At 57.8% G+C, this 16,468-nt stretch overlaps 8 non-coding genes and 2 pseudogenes across 8 annotated transcripts; all 10 read left to right on the top strand.

Annotated features, from left to right (window-relative positions):
* Window positions 1–582: 582 nt before the first annotated feature.
* On the top strand, window positions 583–746 carry LOC138512592 (U1 spliceosomal RNA). Its single transcript, XR_011281392.1, has one exon. It is a non-coding gene; the product is annotated as a U1 spliceosomal RNA (small nuclear RNA).
* A 924-nt stretch (window positions 747–1,670) lies between these two features.
* On the top strand, window positions 1,671–1,834 carry LOC138512590 (U1 spliceosomal RNA). The gene has a single exon (XR_011281391.1). It is a non-coding gene; the product is annotated as a U1 spliceosomal RNA (small nuclear RNA).
* Window positions 1,835–2,776: 942 nt separating this feature from the next.
* LOC138512589 (U1 spliceosomal RNA) lies at window positions 2,777–2,940 on the top strand. The gene has a single exon (XR_011281390.1). It is a non-coding gene; the product is annotated as a U1 spliceosomal RNA (small nuclear RNA).
* A 951-nt stretch (window positions 2,941–3,891) lies between these two features.
* LOC138512697 (U1 spliceosomal RNA) lies at window positions 3,892–4,055 on the top strand. The gene has a single exon (XR_011281483.1). It is a non-coding gene; the product is annotated as a U1 spliceosomal RNA (small nuclear RNA).
* Window positions 4,056–4,997: 942 nt separating this feature from the next.
* On the top strand, window positions 4,998–5,161 carry LOC138512588 (U1 spliceosomal RNA). The gene has a single exon (XR_011281389.1). It is a non-coding gene; the product is annotated as a U1 spliceosomal RNA (small nuclear RNA).
* Window positions 5,162–6,095: 934 nt separating this feature from the next.
* On the top strand, window positions 6,096–6,259 carry LOC138512587 (U1 spliceosomal RNA). The gene has a single exon (XR_011281388.1). It is a non-coding gene; the product is annotated as a U1 spliceosomal RNA (small nuclear RNA).
* A 1,847-nt stretch (window positions 6,260–8,106) lies between these two features.
* LOC138512764 (U1 spliceosomal RNA) lies at window positions 8,107–8,244 on the top strand (annotated as a pseudogene).
* Window positions 8,245–13,211: 4,967 nt separating this feature from the next.
* Window positions 13,212–13,352, top strand: LOC138512772 (U1 spliceosomal RNA; annotated as a pseudogene).
* Window positions 13,353–14,267: 915 nt separating this feature from the next.
* LOC138512586 (U1 spliceosomal RNA) lies at window positions 14,268–14,431 on the top strand. Its single transcript, XR_011281387.1, has one exon. It is a non-coding gene; the product is annotated as a U1 spliceosomal RNA (small nuclear RNA).
* A 946-nt stretch (window positions 14,432–15,377) lies between these two features.
* On the top strand, window positions 15,378–15,541 carry LOC138512585 (U1 spliceosomal RNA). Its single transcript, XR_011281386.1, has one exon. It is a non-coding gene; the product is annotated as a U1 spliceosomal RNA (small nuclear RNA).
* The last annotated feature ends 927 nt before the right edge of the window (window positions 15,542–16,468 follow it).

Here is a 16,468-nt window from a genome sequence, read left to right as displayed (position 1 = left end):
CGTTTGGGAGCGTTCGGGAAGGCGTGAGGGGCTTGGGGCGCGATACCCTGCTCCCAAAGGCCTTAGGCCTGGTTTGCTCTATGCCCACATGAATTGATTTCTGCTTCTCTTTCCACCAGCAGGCACCCCGGACGACACTGACTATGCCAGAGAAGGAACGACTGCAAGCATGCGCAACAACACAGGGCCCTGCTGGCCTCTGACCCTGGGCGAAAGGGGCGACCGGAGGAGGAGGAGGAGGAGGAGGAGGAGGAGGAGGAGCAGAAGAAGAGCAGCAGAAAAAGAAAGGGGGATAGAAAAAAAAAAACAAAAGCCAAGCCGTACGGAGGAGGAGGAGGAGGAGGAGGAGAAGAAGGAGCTGCAGCAGAAAAAGAAAGGGTCGAAAAAAATACAAATGCCAAGCAACAAAAGGCCTTCCCCCTCCCTTTTTGGGCCTGTACGATGGGTGGGCGGCCGGCTGCCATCACCAGATGCAAATCTCGCTGGAAACGGAGCATTGTGGGAAAGCCGTTCCGCACGATGCCACCCTGTGTCTCCAGTGCCACACAAGAGGGGCCAGCCGTGCTGTTCCTGAACCAACTCATACTTACCTGGCAGGGGAGACACCATGATCACTAAGGTGGTTCTCCCAGGGTGAGGCTCATCCATTGCACACCGGATGTGCTGACCCCTGCGATGTCCCCAAATGCGGGATACTCGACTGCATAATTTCTGGTAGTGGGGGACTGCGTTCGCGCTTTCCCCTGATCTTTGGTTTCAAAAAATAGAACAAAAAAAAATGACTTGTCGGCCTGCTGGTTGCTGTTGCTGCTCCAGGCCTGGCTGTCCTGCACTATGGAGCCCTGGCCTACAGATGGCATGCCTCATGCAAAGCCCTCTGCCGAAAGGGATGCTGGGAGATCACTGTCTCCCCACTCTGGAGGCTGGCCCAGGGAGGTGGCAGAAGGCCCCGTCTTGTCGGAAGGCCGGCCAGGCCCTGCAGCCTTTCCCAGGGCTGCAGGCCTGTCGCCCCTTCAGCCTCACCCTGGCCTTTGCGGGCTGCTAGCCTTGCCAAGCCCCCTCGGCCTGGGCCCGGCGAGGGCTCTGCCCGGCGAGGGGTCTGACCGCGTTTGGGAGCGTTCGGGAAGGCGTGAGGGGCTTGGGGCGCGATACCCTGCTCCCAAAGGCCTTAGGCCTGGTTTGCTCTATGCCCACATGAATTGATTTCTGCTTCTCTTTCCACCAGCAGGCACCCCGGACGACACTGACTATGCCAGAGAAGGAACGACTGCAAGCATGCGCAACAACACAGGGCCCTGCTGGCCTCTGACCCTGGGCGAAAGGGGGGACCGGAGGAGGAGGAGGAGGAGGAGCAGAAGAAGAGCAGCAGAAAAAGAAAGGGGGATAGAAAAAAAAAAACAAAAGCCAAGCCGTACGGAGGAGGAGGAGGAGGAGGAGAAGAAGGAGCTGCAGCAGAAAAAGAAAGGGTCGAAAAAAATACAAATGCCAAGCAACAAAAGGCCTTCCCCCTCCCTTTTTGGGCCTGTACGATGGGTGGGCGGCCGGCTGCCATCACCAGATGCAAATCTCGCTGGAAACGGAGCATTGTGGGAAAGCCGTTCCGCACGATGCCACCCTGTGTCTCCAGTGCCACACAAGAGGGGCCAGCCGTGCTGTTCCTGAACCAACTCATACTTACCTGGCAGGGGAGACACCATGATCACTAAGGTGGTTCTCCCAGGGTGAGGCTCATCCATTGCACACCGGATGTGCTGACCCCTGCGATGTCCCCAAATGCGGGATACTCGACTGCATAATTTCTGGTAGTGGGGGACTGCGTTCGCGCTTTCCCCTGATCTTTGGTTTCAAAAAATAGAACAAAAAAAAATGACTTGTCGGCCTGCTGGTTGCTGTTGCTGCTCCAGGCCTGGCTGTCCTGCACTATGGAGCCCTGGCCTACAGATGGCATGCCTCATGCAAAGCCCTCTGCCGAAAGGGATGCTGGGAGATCACTGTCTCCCCACTCTGGAGGCTGGCCCAGGGAGGTGGCAGAAGGCCCCGTCTTGTCGGAAGGCCGGCCAGGCCCTGCAGCCTTTCCCAGGGCTGCAGGCCTGTCGCCCCTTCAGCGTCACCCTGGCCTTTGCGGGCTGCTAGCCTTGCCAAGCCCCCTCGGCCTGGGCCCGGCGAGGGCTCTGCCCGGCGAGGGGTCTGACCGCGTTTGGGAGCGTTCGGGAAGGCGTGAGGGGCTTGGGGCGCGATACCCTGCTCCCAAAGGCCTTAGGCCTGGTTTGCTCTATGCCCACATGAATTGATTTCTGCTTCTCTTTCCACCAGCAGGCACCCCGGACGACACTGACTATGCCAGAGAAGGAACGACTGCAAGCATGCGCAACAACACAGGGCCCTGCTGGCCTCTGACCCTGGGCGAAAGGGGCGACCGGAGGAGGAGGAGGAGGAGGAGGAGGAGGAGGAGGAGCAGAAGAAGAGCAGCAGAAAAAGAAAGGGGGATAGAAAAAAAAAAACAAAAGCCAAGCCGTACGGAGGAGGAGGAGGAGGAGGAGGAGAAGAAGGAGCTGCAGCAGAAAAAGAAAGGGTCGAAAAAAATACAAATGCCAAGCAACAAAAGGCCTTCCCCCTCCCTTTTTGGGCCTGTACGATGGGTGGGCGGCCGGCTGCCATCACCAGATGCAAATCTCGCTGGAAACGGAGCATTGTGGGAAAGCCGTTCCGCACGATGCCACCCTGTGTCTCCAGTGCCACACAAGAGGGGCCAGCCGTGCTGTTCCTGAACCAACTCATACTTACCTGGCAGGGGAGACACCATGATCACTAAGGTGGTTCTCCCAGGGTGAGGCTCATCCATTGCACACCGGATGTGCTGACCCCTGCGATGTCCCCAAATGCGGGATACTCGACTGCATAATTTCTGGTAGTGGGGGACTGCGTTCGCGCTTTCCCCTGATCTTTGGTTTCAAAAAATAGAACAAAAAAAAATGACTTGTCGGCCTGCTGGTTGCTGTTGCTGCTCCAGGCCTGGCTGTCCTGCACTATGGAGCCCTGGCCTACAGATGGCATGCCTCATGCAAAGCCCTCTGCCGAAAGGGATGCTGGGAGATCACTGTCTCCCCACTCTGGAGGCTGGCCCAGGGAGGTGGCAGAAGGCCCCGTCTTGTCGGAAGGCCGGCCAGGCCCTGCAGCCTTTCCCAGGGCTGCAGGCCTGTCGCCCCTTCAGCCTCACCCTGGCCTTTGCGGGCTGCTAGCCTTGCCAAGCCCCCTCGGCCTGGGCCCGGCGAGGGCTCTGCCCGGCGAGGGGTCTGACCGCGTTTGGGAGCGTTCGGGAAGGCGTGAGGGGCTTGGGGCGCGATACCCTGCTCCCAAAGGCCTTAGGCCTGGTTTGCTCTATGCCCACATGAATTGATTTCTGCTTCTCTTTCCACCAGCAGGCACCCCGGACGACACTGACTATGCCAGAGAAGGAACGACTGCAAGCATGCGCAACAACACAGGGCCCTGCTGGCCTCTGACCCTGGGCGAAAGGGGCGACCGGAGGAGGAGGAGGAGGAGGAGGAGGAGGAGGAGGAGGAGGAGGAGGAGCAGAAGAAGAGCAGCAGAAAAAGAAAGGGGGATAGAAAAAAAAAAACAAAAGCCAAGCCGTACGGAGGAGGAGGAGGAGGAGGAGAAGAAGGAGCTGCAGCAGAAAAAGAAAGGGTCGAAAAAAATACAAATGCCAAGCAACAAAAGGCCTTCCCCCTCCCTTTTTGGGCCTGTACGATGGGTGGGCGGCCGGCTGCCATCACCAGATGCAAATCTCGCTGGAAACTGAGCATTGTGGGAAAGCCGTTCCGCACGATGCCACCCTGTGTCTCCAGTGCCACACAAGAGGGGCCAGCCGTGCTGTTCCTGAACCAACTCATACTTACCTGGCAGGGGAGACACCATGATCACTAAGGTGGTTCTCCCAGGGTGAGGCTCATCCATTGCACACCGGATGTGCTGACCCCTGCGATGTCCCCAAATGCGGGATACTCGACTGCATCATTTCTGGTAGTGGGGGACTGCGTTCGCGCTTTCCCCTGATCTTTGGTTTCAAAAAATAGAACAAAAAAAAATGACTTGTCGGCCTGCTGGTTGCTGTTGCTGCTCCAGGCCTGGCTGTCCTGCACTATGGAGCCCTGGCCTACAGATGGCATGCCTCATGCAAAGCCCTCTGCCGAAAGGGATGCTGGGAGATCACTGTCTCCCCACTCTGGAGGCTGGCCCAGGGAGGTGGCAGAAGGCCCCGTCTTGTCGGAAGGCCGGCCAGGCCCTGCAGCCTTTCCCAGGGCTGCAGGCCTGTCACCCCTTCAGCCTCACCCTGGCCTTTGCGGGCTGCTAGCCTTGCCAAGCCCCCTCGGCCTGGGCCCGGCGAGGGCTCTGCCCGGCGAGGGGTCTGACCGCGTTTGGGAGCGTTCGGGAAGGCGTGAGGGGCTTGGGGCGCGATACCCTGCTCCCAAAGGCCTTAGGCCTGGTTTGCTCTATGCCCACATGAATTGATTTCTGCTTCTCTTTCCACCAGCAGGCACCCCGGACGACACTGACTATGCCAGAGAAGGAACGACTGCAAGCATGCGCAACAACACAGGGCCCTGCTGGCCTCTGACCCTGGGCGAAAGGGGCGACCGGAGGAGGAGGAGGAGGAGGAGGAGGAGGAGGAGGAGCAGAAGAAGAGCAGCAGAAAAAGAAAGGGGGATAGAAAAAAAAAAACAAAAGCCAAGCCGTACGGAGGAGGAGGAGGAGGAGGAGGAGAAGAAGGAGCTGCAGCAGAAAAAGAAAGGGTCGAAAAAAATACAAATGCCAAGCAACAAAAGGCCTTCCCCCTCCCTTTTTGGGCCTGTACGATGGGTGGGCGGCCGGCTGCCATCACCAGATGCAAATCTCGCTGGAAACGGAGCATTGTGGGAAAGCCGTTCCGCACGATGCCACCCTGTGTCTCCAGTGCCACACAAGAGGGGCCAGCCGTGCTGTTCCTGAACCAACTCATACTTACCTGGCAGGGGAGACACCATGATCACTAAGGTGGTTCTCCCAGGGTGAGGCTCATCCATTGCACACCGGATGTGCTGACCCCTGCGATGTCCCCAAATGCGGGATACTCGACTGCATAATTTCTGGTAGTGGGGGACTGCGTTCGCGCTTTCCCCTGATCTTTGGTTTCAAAAAATAGAACAAAAAAAAATGACTTGTCGGCCTGCTGGTTGCTGTTGCTGCTCCAGGCCTGGCTGTCCTGCACTATGGAGCCCTGGCCTACAGATGGCATGCCTCATGCAAAGCCCTCTGCCGAAAGGGATGCTGGGAGATCACTGTCTCCCCACTCTGGAGGCTGGCCCAGGGAGGTGGCAGAAGGCCCCGTCTTGTCGGAAGGCCGGCCAGGCCCTGCAGCCTTTCCCAGGGCTGCAGGCCTGTCGCCCCTTCAGCCTCACCCTGGCCTTTGCGGGCTGCTAGCCTTGCCAAGCCCCCTCGGCCTGGGCCCGGCGAGGGCTCTGCCCGGCGAGGGGTCTGACCGCGTTTGGGAGCGTTCGTGAGGGGCTTGGGGCGCGATACCCTGCTCCCAAAGGCCTTAGGCCTGGTTTGCTCTATGCCCACATGAATTGATTTCTGCTTCTCTTTCCACCAGCAGGCACCCCGGACGACACTGACTATGCCAGAGAAGGAACGACTGCAAGCATGCGCAACAACACAGGGCCCTGCTGGCCTCTGACCCTGGGCGAAAGGGGCGACCGGAGGAGGAGGAGGAGGAGGAGGAGGAGGAGGAGGAGCAGAAGAAGAGCAGCAGAAAAAGAAAGGGGGATAGAAAAAAAAAAACAAAAGCCAAGCCGTACGGAGGAGGAGGAGGAGGAGGAGGAGAAGAAGGAGCTGCAGCAGAAAAAGAAAGGGTCGAAAAAAATACAAATGCCAAGCAACAAAAGGCCTTCCCCCTCCCTTTTTGGGCCTGTACGATGGGTGGGCGGCCGGCTGCCATCACCAGATGCAAATCTCGCTGGAAACGAAGCATTGTGGGAAAGCCGTTCCGCACGATGCCACCCTGTGTCTCCAGTGCCACACAAGAGGGGCCAGCCGTGCTGTTCCTGAACCAACTCATACTTACCTGGCAGGGGAGACACCATGATCACTAAGGTGGTTCTCCCAGGGTGAGGCTCATCCATTGCACACCGGATGTGCTGACCCCTGCGATGTCCCCAAATGCGGGATACTCGACTGCATAATTTCTGGTAGTGGGGGACTGCGTTCGCGCTTTCCCCTGATCTTTGGTTTCAAAAAATAGAACAAAAAAAAATGACTTGTCGGCCTGCTGGTTGCTGTTGCTGCTCCAGGCCTGGCTGTCCTGCACTATGGAGCCCTGGCCTACAGATGGCATGCCTCATGCAAAGCCCTCTGCCGAAAGGGATGCTGGGAGATCACTGTCTCCCCACTCTGGAGGCTGGCCCAGGGAGGTGGCAGAAGGCCCCGTCTTGTCGGAAGGCCGGCCAGGCCCTGCAGCCTTTCCCAGGGCTGCAGGCCTGTCGCCCCTTCAGCCTCACCCTGGCCTTTGCGGGCTGCTAGCCTTGCCAAGCCCCCTCGGCCTGGGCCCGGCGAGGGCTCTGCCCGGCGAGGGGTCTGACCGCGTTTGGGAGCGTTCGGGAAGGCGTGAGGGGCTTGGGGCGCGATACCCTGCTCCCAAAGGCCTTAGGCCTGGTTTGCTCTATGCCCACATGAATTGATTTCTGCTTCTCTTTCCACCAGCAGGCACCCCGGACGACACTGACTATGCCAGAGAAGGAACGACTGCAAGCATGCGCAACAACACAGGGCCCTGCTGGCCTCTGACCCTGGGCGAAAGGGGGGACCGGAGGAGGAGGAGGAGGAGGAGCAGAAGAAGAGCAGCAGAAAAAGAAAGGGGGATAGAAAAAAAAAAACAAAAGCCAAGCCGTACGGAGGAGGAGGAGGAGGAGGAGAAGAAGGAGCTGCAGCAGAAAAAGAAAGGGTCGAAAAAAATACAAATGCCAAGCAACAAAAGGCCTTCCCCCTCCCTTTTTGGGCCTGTACGATGGGTGGGCGGCCGGCTGCCATCACCAGATGCAAATCTCGCTGGAAACGGAGCATTGTGGGAAAGCCGTTCCGCACGATGCCACCCTGTGTCTCCAGTGCCACACAAGAGGGGCCAGCCGTGCTGTTCCTGAACCAACTCATACTTACCTGGCAGGGGAGACACCATGATAACAAATGCCAGGGAGATGGAAAAGTTCATCGCAGATTTTGGCCTTCAGGGGGTGGTGCCTGCATTGTGGAACCCAAGGACAATCCACAACCTGATCCGGTCCCAAGACACCACAGATCCCATTGAGGACCTGCCAGCGGCCACAGTTACCCAGGTGTGGGAAAATGTGGCATCAAACAAACTCCTGAATATTCACAAGGACATTGCCTGGCTGACGGTGAGGGGGGCACTATCTGTGCGAGCATTCATGAACAGACGGGGCCTCTGCCCACACAGGAGCTGCCCAAGGGGGTGCCCGGCAGAGGAAACAGCGTACCACCTCTTCTGGGCATGCCCCTTTGCAAGGAAACTGCGCAGGGCCCTGAACACTGAGTTGAGTGCTCACATCCCACCCCAAGACATTATACACCAGTCTGTGCTGTATGGACTCTTTGCACAGACCCACACACTAGAGGCAATACAGAACGGCTGGAGGATCCTCTGCTGCATGAAGGACATTCTCCTCTACGCAAGGAAACGCCTGGTCCTCAATGATGAGCTGCTGACAACCGAAGCCTGTCGCAGGATGGTCCACGGCCTGCTAAGAGACTACGAAATCAAGGACAGCCTGGAAGATGGGGGCCCTGAGTAAAACCCCCAGCCCAGGCAATCATCCAAAAATAAAATAAAGAAAAAGAGAACTCTTTGCCTACTCAGGCAAAATACGAACACTTTGTAAACCACAGACTCTGAACAGAAAATATATATGTACCCACCCAAATGCCCAAAGTAAAATTGAAACCACCCCTTCTGCTTTGAGGGGGGAATGTAATTGCCACAAAAGTCTTCTTATTGAATTGAATTTATTACCCTTGTATCATCTTTAAGCACTTAATAAAGATATTTTTACAAAAAAAAAAAAAAGGTGGTTCTCCCAGGGTGAGGCTCATCCATTGCACACCGGATGTGCTGACCCCTGCGATGTCCCCAAATGCGGGATACTCGACTGCATAATTTCTGGTAGTGGGGGACTGCGTTCGCGCTTTCCCCTGATCTTTGGTTTCAAAAAATAGAACAAAAAAAAATGACTTGTCGGCCTGCTGGTTGCTGTTGCTGCTCCAGGCCTGGCTGTCCTGCACTATGGAGCCCTGGCCTACAGATGGCATGCCTCATGCAAAGCCCTCTGCCGAAAGGGATGCTGGGAGATCACTGTCTCCCCACTCTGGAGGCTGGCCCAGGGAGGTGGCAGAAGGCCCCGTCTTGTCGGAAGGCCGGCCAGGCCCTGCAGCCTTTCCCAGGGCTGCAGGCCTGTCGCCCCTTCAGCCTCACCCTGGCCTTTGCGGGCTGCTAGCCTTGCCAAGCCCCCTCGGCCTGGGCCCGGCGAGGGGTCTGACCGCGTTTGGGAGCGTTCGTGAGGGGCTTGGGGCGCGATACCCTGCTCCCAAAGGCCTTAGGCCTGGTTTGCTCTATGCCCACATGAATTGATTTCTGCTTCTCTTTCCACCAGCAGGCACCCCGGACGACACTGACTATGCCAGAGAAGGAACGACTGCAAGCATGCGCAACAACACAGGGCCCTGCTGGCCTCTGACCCTGGGCGAAAGGGGCGACCGGAGGAGGAGGAGGAGGAGGAGGAGGAGGAGGAGGAGGAGGAGGAGGAGCAGAAGAAGAGCAGCAGAAAAAGAAAGGGGGATAGAAAAAAAAAAACAAAAGCCAAGCCGTACGGAGGAGGAGGAGGAGGAGGAGGAGAAGAAGGAGCTGCAGCAGAAAAAGAAAGGGTCGAAAAAAATACAAATGCCAAGCAACAAAAGGCCTTCCCCCTCCCTTTTTGGGCCTGTACGATGGGTGGGCGGCCGGCTGCCATCACCAGATGCAAATCTCGCTGGAAACGGAGCATTGTGGGAAAGCCGTTCCGCACGATGCCACCCTGTGTCTCCAGTGCCACACAAGAGGGGCCAGCCGTGCTGTTCCTGAACCAACTCATACTTACCTGGCAGGGGAGACACCATGATCACTAAGGTGTGTTGGGCCCCCTCGTGGGGCTGCTTCAAGTATGCCCAATAACCACACAGGAGCCATTGTGCACTCCAACCTTCGCTTTATTCCTCCATAGCCTTACTGGCTTCCCTCTTCCCTTGCCCCTCCCTTTCCTCCCGCTTCCCGCTCCCTCCCATAGTCCTGGGCTCCCCTCTTAAAGGGGCTCTGTCCCTTTTCCCACTTACAACACCTCCCCCTTGCTTAACATGAGACTTCCGTGGTCACATTTGCTCGATAAGACGTTGGGGTCTCTTTGTGGCTCGGTGGGGCCTGCCTGGTTGCTCGTGGGTCTCTTCCACGCTCTCTCGTTGCGGTGCTTCATAAGTCTTTGCTCTCTCCTTTTCCTTCCTCTCAATTGCTTCTCCTTTCATTGGTTCCTGCTCTTCAAAGTATAGCTCGCGGAGGAGGGAGTCCTTTGGCGTCATTTTGCCATAGTCCTCTGTCATAGTTGTCACCTGCTCTCTGTCCCTTGTCGCTAGGATGGGGTCTGTGCGGTTCGTCTGTCCTCTGGCTTTGTTTTCTTCTCCCGCATTTTGCTCGGGCACGTGGTCCTTCTTGTGGGTTACTCCGAATGACCTATAGTGAATGCTGATGAGTGCATGCTGTAGTGCTGTCCGGTGGCTAAGACGGCTGTGCCCTATGGCAGGACTCGGTATCATGCGGATGGCGTCAGACACTCTGCGGCCTCCTTGGGTTGGGTCGCGTCGTGACTGACCTTTTGGCTGTATTGTCTGTGCGGTCCTCCATTGGCCGGCATGGTCCTGGGGTTTGTCTAGGGGTTGTTCTTCCGCCCCTGTCTGGTACAGTTGCCTTGTACCAACGTTTCCTGTGGCTTCCGCATTCCCCCCCCCCCGTACGATATCTCGAAGGGTACTGGGTGGTTGCGATATTCATAGTTCTCTCGCAGAACGGGTGGTGTTCGTGTGCCAAGTGCAGGTCCGTCTCCCTTTTGGTGGGCTATCTCCGTGTAGAGGGGGTGTGCATGTCTGTGACGTCTCGGTGGGCTGGTGTTCGTGGCCTTGATGTCTTTTCTGATCTCTAACCGTGCCATCGGTGGACTAGGGTATCTTGTCTGGGCTGATGGTGTGGGTTGGTTTGCAGAGCTTGTGGGTGGTCCTGTTCTGCACATTCCCTGAAGGTGACCTTCCTGGCCACAGCGCCAGCATGTTCGTCCAACGGCTGGGTATGGTTCTCTGTGTGTGAGTTTCCACCCTCGCTCGAGGAACTGCTCTTTGTTCGAGCTTTGTTGCCGGTGTCTTCCAGGTTTCCTCTTTCTCCAGGGTCGAGTGGGCTTAGACTGTTGTGGTTGCCCTTCTGTGAGGGCTGCGATGATGTTGCTTTCAACGTTTCTTTCAATGGCGGCTGCCTGTGCTTCAATTCTCTCGTATGTCTTCGCCAGATTCAGTGTTTTCGCCAGGGACAGGGGCTTTTGGAGAAGGTGTTTTCTGAGCGTTGACGAGGTGCACCCTTCTATGATCCGCAGTCTTATAGCATCTTCATCGTTGAAGTTGGCGAAGTCGCAGTTTATTATTTTCTGCTGGAGACGTAAGACGAATTCTCCAATGGATTCGTGCGGACGCTGCCTGTGTTGGTTGAATTCAAGGCGTTCGTAGTCTTTGTTGGATCCTACTATCAGCTTGTCGTTGACTGCCTCGAGGAGACGTTGGTATGTTGTTTTGTCTGTAGCTGGGATTGTCTTGATGATGTCCTTTACCTCTTTTCCTACCAAGTTCCTAAATATGCTGAGTTTGTTTGGTGGGTCTTTGTTCCCTATTGCTCCTAGGAAGTCTTCAAACTCTTCGATCCATTCTTCCCACCTTGTTCCTTGGTCGTGGCGCGGGTGCAAGGCGAATGGGTCGGGTCTTCTCATGGCGGCAGCATGTGATGTGAGGCCCAGGCTTGCCAGTGTTTGCACCTCTGCGTCGGCGTCTGCTTGTGTGTGGTCGGTCATGGTGTGGGCGCGTTGTGGTGCTCCACGGGGCGGTAGGTCCTTGGTTGTCACTCCTGGCTTTCGCTCCTGGCTTTCTGGATGGTCATGGGCAGTTGGTTGGCCTGTGGCGTGGTTACTCGTATTCTCGTGTTGAGCGGCGGCAGTTCAGGTGCAGCTTTACTCTTGTGGGCTGTTGGTAGTATCCAAATGGGTTTCCTTGGTCCTTTGTAGTCTGCAGGGGTGTGAGAGGCGTGATGGCTCTCCACCTTGTGGTTGACCTTGTGGTGGTGATGCACAAATTGTGTTGGTATTGTCCTTCTGTGGCCCTGTCACGTTTCTGCACCGGTGGCAGGGTCTTGTGACTTGGGCTGGGAGGCCTCCTGGCTTGCAGTGTGGTGGCAGGTGGCTCAAGTTTATACGCAGCCTCAACTCTGGTGGGGTTGTTGGCCGTGTTCGATGTGAGGTGGCACCCTATCCAGTTGATCCGCGTAGTGGGGCTGCTGTGATGTGGTTGGCAACACGTGTGGCCTGCGTGGCGTGGTCTGCGCACGTGTGCTGCTGTCCCTTCTTTCCTTCATGAGGCCCATTAGTGGGTCCGTGGGCTGGCGTCCCGGGGCCAGCAGGGTGTCCTGTGACACTGTTGGGCCCGTTTCCTTGCTTCGTTTGGGACCTCTTTCTTTTCCTCGTATCCCAAGTCTGTTCCTTCGCTATCTTATTATACATGTGTATTTTTTTTTTTTTTTTTTTTTTTTGGCGCTCACGCGAGCGTTTCCCTTTCTGTTTGACTGTCACTTTGTGGGAGACACGGGGATCTCGGGGATTCCCTTTTCCCTTTTTTTTTTTTGAATGTCACGTCCTTTGTGGGAGACACGGGGTTTCCCTTTCCCTTTTTTTTCGGATGTCACTGTGTGGGAGACACGGGGATTCCCTGGTTTGTGGCCGTTCCCTTCCCGACCCCCGACAGAACACCTTACTTGGTGGGGTGTGGCCGCCGCGGTCCGTTGTCTTCCTTTCTTCCTGCTGCCGATGGCGGGATGAAGAGGTGGATCAGCTGGGCCTGCTGCGCTGACGCGGGTGCTGCAGACGCGGTCTTCTCCCTTCTTGTCCGGCGGCTCCGCAGCCGCTGGTCCTTCCCTCCAGAGGCGCACGGGCCTCTTGGTGGATGCCAGGCACACGGGCCCGCGAGGTCGTTCCTCCTGGTCTGCTGCCGTCGGTTCCTCCACTGGGCTCACGGCCCTCCTACGTTGCTGGGCGCACGGGCCCCCCTCCGCTGCAGGCGCACAGGCCCTCGGGCACACGGGCCCCCGAATGCGGCTGGGCACACGGGCCCCCAATCACCGCTGGGCGCACGGGCCCTCAATCACTGCAGGCACACGGGCCCCCGGATGCTGCTGGGCACACGGGCCCTCCGGCAGGCACACAGGCCACTGCACTATTGTAGGGCGCACAGGCCCGCTAAAGCTGTTGGGCACACGGGCCCGATGACACTGGGCGCGCAGGCCCGCTGTAGGGCGCACGGGCCCACCTCCCACTGCCGGGCACACGGGCCCACCACGAGGGCACACCGGCCCATTTACTCTGGGCGCACAGGCCCGCTGCAGAGCTCACAGGCCCACCTCCTCTTGCCGGGCGCTCTGGCCCACCGTTGTTCCGAGCTCACATGCTCACTGCAGGGCTCACGGGCCCCTCACTGCTGCTGGGCACACGGGCCCACTGCTGCTGGGCACACGGGCCCATCACTGCTGCTGGGCACACGGGCCCATCACTGCTGCTGGGCACACGGGCCCCTCGCTCCTTGTTCCCAGGGACTTCTCTCGTCCATTTTCTTCACGGCGTGGGACGTTTCCCTTCGTCGCCAGTTGTTGGGCCCCCTCGTGGGGCTGCTTCAAGTATGCCCAATAACCACACAGGAGCCATTGTGCACTCCAACCTTCGCTTTATTCCTCCATAGCCTTACTGGCTTCCCTCTTCCCTTGCCCCTCCCTTTCCTCCCGCTTCCCGCTCCCTCCCATAGTCCTGGGCTCCCCTCTTAAAGGGGCTCTGTCCCTTTTCCCACTTACAACAAGGTGGTTCTCCCAGGGTGAGACTCATCCATTGCACACCGGATGTGCTGACCCCTGCGATGTCCCCAAATGCGGGATACTCGACTGCATAATTTCTGGTAGTGGGGGACTGCGTTCGCGCTTTCCCCTGATCTTTGGTTTCAAAAAATAGAACAAAAAAAAATGACTTGTCGGCCTGCTGGTTGCTGTTGCTGCTCCAGGCCTGGCTGTCCTGCACTATGGAGCCCTGGCCTACAGATGGCATGCCTCATGCAAAGCCCTCTGCCGAAAGGGATGCTGGGAGATCACTGTCTCCCCACTCTGGAGGCTGGCCCAGGGAGGTGGCAGAAGGCCCCGTCTTGTCGGAAGGCCGGCCAGGCCCTGCAGCCTTTCCCAGGGCTGCAGGCCTGTCGCCCCTTCAGCCTCACCCTGGCCTTTGCGGGCTGCTAGCCTTGCCAAGCCCCCTCGGCCTGGGCCCGGCGAGGGCTCTGCCCGGCGAGGGGTCTGACCGCGTTTGGGAGCGTTCGGGAAGGCTTGGGGCGCGATACCCTGCTCCCAAAGGCCTTAGGCCTGGTTTGCTCTATGCCCACATGAATTGATTTCTGCTTCTCTTTCCACCAGCAGGCACCCCGGACGACACTGACTATGCCAGAGAAGGAACGACTGCAAGCATGCGCAACAACACAGGGCCCTGCTGGCCTCTGACCCTGGGCGAAAGGGGGGACCGGAGGAGGAGGAGGAGGAGGAGCAGAAGAAGAGCAGCAGAAAAAGAAAGGGGGATAGAAAAAAAAAAACAAAAGCCAAGCCGTACGGAGGAGGAGGAGGAGGAGGAGAAGAAGGAGCTGCAGCAGAAAAAGAAAGGGTCGAAAAAAATACAAATGCCAAGCAACAAAAGGCCTTCCCCCTCCCTTTTTGGGCCTGTACGATGGGTGGGCGGCCGGCTGCCATCACCAGATGCAAATCTCGCTGGAAACGGAGCATTGTGGGAAAGCCGTTCCGCACGATGCCACCCTGTGTCTCCAGTGCCACACAAGAGGGGCCAGCCGTGCTGTTCCTGAACCAACTCATACTTACCTGGCAGGGGAGACACCATGATCACTAAGGTGGTTCTCCCAGGGTGAGGCTCATCCATTGCACACCGGATGTGCTGACCCCTGCGATGTCCCCAAATGCGGGATACTCGACTGCATAATTTCTGGTAGTGGGGGACTGCGTTCGCGCTTTCCCCTGATCTTTGGTTTCAAAAAATAGAACAAAAAAAAATGACTTGTCGGCCTGCTGGTTGCTGTTGCTGCTCCAGGCCTGGCTGTCCTGCACTATGGAGCCCTGGCCTACAGATGGCATGCCTCATGCAAAGCCCTCTGCCGAAAGGGATGCTGGGAGATCACTGTCTCCCCACTCTGGAGGCTGGCCCAGGGAGGTGGCAGAAGGCCCCGTCTTGTCGGAAGGCCGGCCAGGCCCTGCAGCCTTTCCCAGGGCTGCAGGCCTGTCGCCCCTTCAGCCTCACCCTGGCCTTTGCGGGCTGCTAGCCTTGCCAAGCCCCCTCGGCCTGGGCCCGGCGAGGGCTCTGCCCGGCGAGGGGTCTGACCGCGTTTGGGAGCGTTCGGGAAGGCGTGAGGGGCTTGGGGCGCGATACCCTGCTCCCAAAGGCCTTAGGCCTGGTTTGCTCTATGCCCACATGAATTGATTTCTGCTTCTCTTTCCACCAGCAGGCACCCCGGACGACACTGACTATGCCAGAGAAGGAACGACTGCAAGCATGCGCAACAACACAGGGCCCTGCTGGCCTCTGACCCTGGGCGAAAGGGGCGACCGGAGGAGGAGGAGGAGGAGGAGGAGGAGGAGGAGGAGGAGCAGAAGAAGAGCAGCAGAAAAAGAAAGGGGGATAGAAAAAAAAAAAACAAAAGCCAAGCCGTACGGAGGAGGAGGAGGAGGAGGAGGAGAAGAAGGAGCTGCAGCAGAAAAAGAAAGGGTCGAAAAAAATACAAATGCCAAGCAACAAAAGGCCTTCCCCCTCCCTTTTTGGGCCTGTACGATGGGTGGGCGGCCGGCTGCCATCACCAGATGCAAATCTCGCTGGAAACGGAGCATTGTGGGAAAGCCGTTCCGCACGATGCCACCCTGTGTCTCCAGTGCCACACAAGAGGGGCCAGCCGTGCTGTTCCTGAACCAACTCATACTTACCTGGCAGGGGAGACACCATGATCACTAAGGTGGTTCTCCCAGGGTGAGGCTCATCCATTGCACACCGGATGTGCTGACCCCTGCGATGTCCCCAAATGCGGGATACTCGACTGCATAATTTCTGGTAGTGGGGGACTGCGTTCGCGCTTTCCCCTGATCTTTGGTTTAAAAAAATAGAACAAAAAAAAATGACTTGTCGGCCTGCTGGTTGCTGTTGCTGCTCCAGGCCTGGCTGTCCTGCACTATGGAGCCCTGGCCTACAGATGGCATGCCTCATGCAAAGCCCTCTGCCGAAAGGGATGCTGGGAGATCACTGTCTCCCCACTCTGGAGGCTGGCCCAGGGAGGTGGCAGAAGGCCCCGTCTTGTCGGAAGGCCGGCCAGGCCCTGCAGCCTTTCCCAGGGCTGCAGGCCTGTCGCCCCTTCAGCCTCACCCTGGCCTTTGCGGGCTGCTAGCCTTGCCAAGCCCCCTCGGCCTGGGCCCGGCGAGGGCTCTGCCCGGCGAGGGGTCTGACCGCGTTTGGGAGCGTTCGGGAAGGCGTGAGGGGCTTGGGGCGCGATACCCTGCTCCCAAAGGCCTTAGGCCTGGTTTGCTCTATGCCCACATGAATTGATTTCTGCTTCTCTTTCCACCAGCAGGCACCCCGGACGACACTGACTATGCCAGAGAAGGAACGACTGCAAGCATGCGCAACAACACAGGGCCCTGCTGGCCTCTGACCCTGGGCGAAAGGGGCGACCGGAGGAGGAGGAGGAGGAGGAGGAGGAGGAGCAGAAGAAGAGCAGCAGAAAAAGAAAGGGGGATAGAAAAAAAAAAACAAAAGCCAAGCCGTACGGAGGAGGAGGAGGAGGAGGAGGAGAAGAAGGAGCTGCAGCAGAAAAAGAAAGGGTCGAAAAAAATACAAATGCCAAGCAACAAAAGGCCTTCCCCCTCCCTTTTTGGGCCTGTACGATGGGTGGGCGGCCGGCTGCCATCACCAGATGCAAATCTCGCTGGAAACGGAGCATTGTGGGAAAGCCGTTCCGCACGATGCCACCCTGTGTCTCCAGTGCCACACAAGAGGGGCCAGCCGTGCTGTTCCTG

The sequence above is a fragment of the Ambystoma mexicanum genome, chromosome 6p (genome assembly GCF_040938575.1).
Source record: "Ambystoma mexicanum isolate Mex_15411 chromosome 6p, UKY_AmexF1_1, whole genome shotgun sequence".
Lineage (NCBI taxonomy): Eukaryota > Metazoa > Chordata > Amphibia > Caudata > Ambystomatidae > Ambystoma > Ambystoma mexicanum.
Note: the sequence above shows the minus strand (reverse complement) of the source record. Positions and strands in the feature narration are given on the sequence as shown.